The sequence below is a fragment of the Macrosteles quadrilineatus genome, unplaced genomic scaffold (genome assembly GCF_028750875.1).
Source record: "Macrosteles quadrilineatus isolate MER2022 unplaced genomic scaffold, UCM_ALF_1.0 Scaffold_4__1_contigs__length_99947679, whole genome shotgun sequence".
Taxonomy (NCBI): Eukaryota; Metazoa; Arthropoda; class Insecta; order Hemiptera; family Cicadellidae; genus Macrosteles; species Macrosteles quadrilineatus.
The window spans coordinates 24,988,450-24,995,511 of record NW_026542597.1 but is presented as its reverse complement, the minus strand read 5'-3'; positions in this window follow the sequence as shown (position 1 = coordinate 24,995,511).

Genomic DNA, 7,062 nt, shown 5'->3' with positions numbered 1-7,062 from the left:
TAAAGTTGAAAAACAACATTCGGAATCATCAAGGGTTCATAATATATTGTTTTTGTCATACTACATAAACGCAGTCGTTTTTAATGCATGCGTTGCGGGTCACTCTTTAGGGAGTAAGAATCATTTTTAGCCTCTATGGAGTAAAAATCAGCTGTTGTCAACTCAGTTGTAAATTTCTATTGTAAACAATTGTATATATCGAAAATGTGTATCTATTCGTGCTTCGTAACCATTTTAACCCACAATCTACAGTCTCTTCCCATAGCATTTTAGCATTGCAGATACATTAATCAATTCCCACACTCAACACTGCTCACCTTTATTACTTCCTTCACCACCCCCTACGTCCGAGCTATATCCGTGCTTCGCAAAGAGAAAGAATAATTATTATGTTCCATAGATATACTGGATGAAAAGAAACAACGAATAAATAAACACAATTTCGATAGATCAGCAGCCTTATCATTTTCAAATTACTTTTCGTATAAATTTATACGATATAATGAAATAAATTACGTTATACATTTGAAAATTCCAATATTAAGTGTATTCATAAGAATAACGTAGAAACGTTAAAGGCAGACAGGGCAGAGCCCTAGGAGAGTATTCTTAAGGAGAATAAGTGAACTGTTGTTGTTTGCTTGAATTTATAAACAAAATTTGATCAAATTTGGAAAATGTATTTATTTATACTATACTGTCAACATTGAACTATAAAAACACCTTACAGCCTTCCCTGTAGCAGCATACATAAAAACTCGTTAAACTAATGTTATAGTAATAGAGAATAAATATTTCATTTTTAAGGAGATATTTTATTGACAACACAGTCAGACTAAAGTAAAGTAGCTTTTAGTCTGCAGGTTCGTTGTGGCGGGTGTAGTTATAGTTCCGTAACGGTTTTGCAAAGTATTACCCGTAGTGGATTCACTAACGATCTCAAATACACGCCTGATATGTTGTCATTGTGTATCCCCGCTATTTTGCTGCATTGTTCAAATAATCCTCAAACGAATCAGTTTTATTATTTCAACCTATGTAGGTACGATATGTGATCGTAGGATACGATAGACTGCACATTGTGAAAAAGGTTTAGTCGAGCAGGATCCATTTACACATACCGTAATTAAATAATCCATAACAATTTGACTGCTCTATTGCAGTTGTTTCGCCACGAAAACGTTAAAATCTAAGGCATCTGTTTGCTTCATTTTGTTAGTTTATCCATGTTAGAGGTTGACGACTGATACGTTCAATCATTGAAAACCAAGGACAAACCCCCAGACAAAAACACTCCACATATTTCGTTTCTATAAACCATTAACAAATTTTGATTTCAGCCGCAGCTCCATATTGCAAATGTATGTTTTGAAGATTCAAATGAGCCAAAAACAATGGACAGCTAATTACTATTGAAGGGCACTAAAAATCACTTAAATATGGCAGTTTTAAAATGAGACTTAATTAACTTTTCTACGACATTTAGCAACACGTATATTGAACAAAAGCTGTAGATTTGAACCGTCCGTTTGGGACACGGTGTATCCAGGTCCCATAGGTTTTAATTTGTTATTAATAGGGTATCCAGCAAACATTTACAACGACCAAATAAACATGCAATTAAATTTCCGAATTTATAATGTACAATGTGTTTCGCGGACTATGAGTCACTACAACACAGTGTATTAGTAACAGTGTGTTAGAAAGAAGCCTTGTAACAATAAGGCGTATTCACGGCATTTCTGTTTTAGGACGCTCATTCAGAGTTTACCAACCGAGCGAGACTGAGAATTTGATGATCCTGGTGTACAGTCTATTCAAAAACTAAAAGTGTCCAGGTTCGTCGTTTGCGTGCAACGTTACCCTTGGACACTTTTGAATGTGTCCAGTTTCGTCGTGTCGTGCAACGCCACCCCTGGACAAATTAAAAACTTGTCCAGGTTTGTCGTTTGCATGCAACGTTAAACTTGGACACATTTGAATGTGTCCAAGGGTAACGTTGCACGCAAACGACAACCCTGGACAACTTGAAAAATTGTCCAGGTTCGTCGTTTGCATGCAACGTTAAACTTGGACACATTTGAATGTGTCCATGTTCGTCGTTGTCTGCTTTTATCGTTGTCTGATTGAGGCGGTGTCTGCTTTTAACGTAGTCCACGTTTAACGTTGTCCAACTTCGACATCGTCCCCATCCAAACGTTTTTGAATTATCTCAGGATCGAACCGGCAACCCGTGATTTGTTGCATCCACTACAACCTCTCAGCTACCCAACTATAATGGAGCTATTGTTTTAACACTTTTCTAAACAAATTGCTACCACTAATTTAGAAGAAGCTATCGTAGTTAAAAAATTTACCAAACTTGCAATAAAGCAATGAAGTGAATACATTCAGTAATATACCACTTGCACTGTGATGATCTCGCACTGATTTTTTTTTAGTTCTACGTCTTAAACTCAGTTTTTTTTTTTAAAGTAACTTCTTGATCAGCATCGTACGTGTTATTAAATTACCTAAAAGTACACGTAAAAAATATTCATCTCTCTTGTAAAAATATATTTACACTTATACTGTTTACTTACAAGACGGTAAACACATAAAAATGCGAATGATGCCTATTGGGTCTGATGATTGGTGTGCCCAATCGAAATCGATCACCACTTAGGCCTACCATCTTTTATACGTATTTACCGTCCTGTAAGTAAACAGTATAAGTTTTATAGTTATTTGTGTAACTAGTGGTGAAAGTGGCACTTTGCTGCACACGAGAGCAATGTTTACGCACGAGCCGCAGGCGAGTGCGGAATGATCTTGAGTGCAGCAAAGGCCTTTTTCACTCGTGTTACACATTATATTTTTCCTACAGTCCCTATAAAGCATATAAATAATTAGTCTTTCAAACACTATACAACACTTTTTTAGGTTCAGCTGGCAACACAAATGGTGCCCTAGAGAAAGTAGTGCCCGCGGTCCGTATCACTCCGCTATTTTTCCTCGGCAAGAAATGTGCTCAGCGTTTTGAGAATATAGTTCCGTATGTTTTAGTAATTTGAAGTGGTTTCCGCGCCTAAAAAAATGCTTTAAAGGTATTTTCTTGTTTATTAAGATCGTAGGAATGTTTTAAAAACGTTTAAAAGAAAAGTCCAGAAAGTTCAGAAATACCGAAACGATAAACACGAAATGACAGGTTAAAAGTTAGTTATAATAGTCAATCAGCTGATCATAGAATTATTATCTTTAAGTGTTGCCAACCTATTTCCAAGCGTACACGGATTATGTGCATAATAAAACCACGCTGTTTTGTGTTGTTTGGTTGAAATCCTGATGTGCGGCAAAGTATAAACCGTACGGCAAAGTATAAACCGTACGGCAAAGTATAAATATGCAGCTATTAGCAGATTTCTGTACTATAAACAGTAGAGGGAAGCCAACTTTGTCGGGTGACTGTAGGAAAAATATATTATTACAAGTAGTGTTAATTGACGTATTTTTTGTGCTTTCAGGAAAAAACTCCAAACAATGCTAAAATAATATATTTTCCCGCCTTATTTTACGTAACAAATGTCGTCTGCTGGGCTCCCGCCAAATAGCCACCATAAGAACCGAGCCTGAACTACGGCCCTATAAATGTCCAGCCCCTGCGTGAAGCTGGTCATTATACCATTTATCTACATTTATCAACTTTCATCTTAGTTTTTCACAGAATCAAGCAAGATTTTATATAAAAAAGTTATCAAAGATACAGGAATTTGAGTAGAGAATTAAATAAAACAATTAATTCTATATGCTACCTGTAAGTGAAATGCACAGAGTAACACTTTTAGTAAACATTTTAATTCGAACAATATCTTACCTATTACGAGTCCTAGCGGTCATCTTGGATTATTTCAAACAGCTGTTGAAGGGTTATGTATCATCCAAAAATATTGTTTCAGATACCAAAATGATTGTATTTCAAATACCTAGTGAACTGTAACATAAATTTTCTCTGTAGATTTGTAATTGTTTTTCAAGAGAGTCCATAGTGGCTGACGGCCATCTTGAATTAACTCACCGTAAGAGCAATGTTGTTTTTGTTAATTTCAAACAGCCGCTGAAGAGTTATTTACTATCTCAAAATATTTTCCACGTATAAAAGTGATTATAATTTAAATATCTAGTACACTGTTAGATAAGAAATTTTCTTCCTACTTTTGTAATTATTGTTTTATGACATATAATGTCTAGGGCCTCCTAAGGAACGTATGTCATTTCTGCCTTTGACGTACAGGAAACCCCAAGAATAAAAACCCACCCTCTATCTGTAAACAAGGGGAGCAGCAAAATTGGATTTGATTTTAATATTACATTCATGGATCTAATGTGGACCCTTACGTATAACACTTGGTTTTTATCGTTTTCCTCACATGAAACAAATTAAAATGTAGTAAACCCTTGTTTTTCTTATCAAGCAAATGCCAGGTTTTCAGCAACTTTGCAAAGTGTAAAGTTTGGGTTGGTTTTCCCAATGAGAACCAACCTGTAAACCACAGCAACTGAGGGGTGAAAATCACGATTTATAACTAAGTCGATGTTGTTAAAGGGAGTGACAAACCTTTCGTGGAGTAAAACGCATTTAGCTAACTGACCTTTTTGCAAAGGTAACCTCCCTTATTTCAGTTTGGTAAAATCTGCAATAAAGATAAAAATACTATTGGGTGTGGTAAAAATATATAAATAAACAGATGAAGTAGGTTAGTTGTTGTCAAAGGCAAGCTATTTGTGTAGTCACCATGTTTGATGGTTTACTTTTTGTATTGTTTAGATGCAGTGGTAGGAAATTATGGCTATCGCAGATGTGTTATACTATACCATACCGTTAATTTAAAGAACCAAATTTTCTCATACCGTGTCCTCCCCCATTGCAAACGTAAAGCACGAGTATAACCCTACAATAAGGATTTTAAACTTATACGCCAACAGCGTACGAAGGACTGGTACTCTGCTAGTTATATATAAATATACTCACTAATACATTTTGTCCTATAGACAATTCTTTTAATACTTTTTGGTGATTTTCAGAGACTGCTGAAGTACACTTGATACCACTCAGATGTTATTCCACATGAAACATGGGACTATTAAAGGTATAGTCGTTATAAAAATTCTAGTAGATCTTTATCACTAAAATATAAACTCAGATATTCCTTTAAAGATAGTATCAACCTTCATGGTGGTGTTTTTGGCACTTCTCGCTTCAATAGATGAAAGTTACATATGTCAAGTGGTGCAGTTATTTTTTGATACTTTAGGTTTTTTTCAAACACTAATGTTTATCTTTACTTGTAACTTTAAATTACCGTTTACACTTTATCCAAAAAAGGAGTGTGCAGGAGTAAAGGAGTTTTATTTGGGTAAGAGTTAAGATTTTAGCTTTTTTAGGGTTACAGTAAACTATTTGGTGGCTTTTAATGGGAGGTTTTATTCACGAATAAAAACTCATATTTGTGTGTGATTTTTTATTGGAAAGGTTTTTGGTGTGAAAGAGTAATTGGTTATTCCAACCAACATAAGAATTAGGCATATAAAACCACGAATTCCACCAAAAACTAAACTTAACCGTGATGAATACTCTTGTGAATATTGATTTAAATAATTATCCTCGCCTCCCGTGTTTTAGTTTGTTCTGTCAATTTGAATAAACTGTAATTTTGTATTTAATTTGTATTAAAAGAAAAATTTCCTTTAGGAGAAAACATATTTGTACATTTTACGGCAGTTTGAAAATCTATAGCCCGCAAGTTTTTCGTAAAACATATAATTTTCGAGATTTTTATCAAAAACCAAGAAACAAGAGGTATTTGTCAACCTTTTGTCTTGTTGATGACGCGACATCATGAAGGGTGTTTGTCCCAGAGGAAGAGTGAAATCTTTCATCATCTGCGACAAACAAGCCATCCGTCTCAAGATTGCTGACCGTATCCTGTTGTCTCCGTTGTTTTCGGCTAGGATATTAATGGCGAAAGAAACAAGACAATGGGTCATAGGAAATGTTTGTCCTCAGACCACTTTGCAAATAGCTATTAACCTGAGTATGACACAGAAATACTAAACGAAGGTGATTAGGAACTGGTAATCTAGCCATTTGTTTTAAGAAATATAACACAATGGTTTTGTTAATAGGTTTCCGTTAATGTGGTAAGGAACATCACAATAATATAGTAAGAAATTTGAACTATAACATTTAAGCAAGGAAATTAGTTACTTTTAAAATTATGAAAATATGTTATTGAAACCCTATCGAATTATGAGTTAGTTAAAAGAAAAAAAAAACCGTTTAAATAAGACTAGAGCTCGCCCCGTTGGCGAAAACTCGACCAAAAGTATGTATTGTGCAAACTTCTCTATTTTCACCCCACGCTGTAAATAAAACATGTGATTGTAGTTTCATCCATTTGTTTTGGTTTGCTGTTTCAATTTTTTTGTTACTTCGTCATCAACATGGCAACCCATAAAACTCATGTTAATTTTTTAAAGTTTTAAATTAATTTGTTGTGCTTTTTTTGAGCCTATTTTAATTTATAAAGGGTTTCTGCACATCTACAGGCAAATACCTTTCTAACAGTATGCGTAGATTTTCCCTGCGAGGCATAGAAGCTGAGAAAAAGGTTTACAATAAACACGCTTGTCTATTAATATACTGTATAGATAGAATCAACCCCATGTTTCTCCATAAGAAAAGTTTAATTTCCATTTTCGACCCAATTACCATAAATAAGAGTAATAGAAATCAAAATACAAATACATAACCTGCACATATAGGACCGATAACCTTTCTTTTGGTACAACCCGCATGAAATTCGGCCCAGTAGTATGGTCAGGCTAGCTGTCATAAATTTTGCAAAAGTTTTAAAATATATAATATTATCATTACAAACTTTGTCCATACCTAACATAGTTCCACCTGATATAGGTGCAATGTTATAAAAATGTCGTGTTTTCATTTATGACGCAAAACTACGCGGAAGCTAATTAAAAAAAAGCACACGCAGAAGTAAACTCAGATGAAGAATTAAGACATGA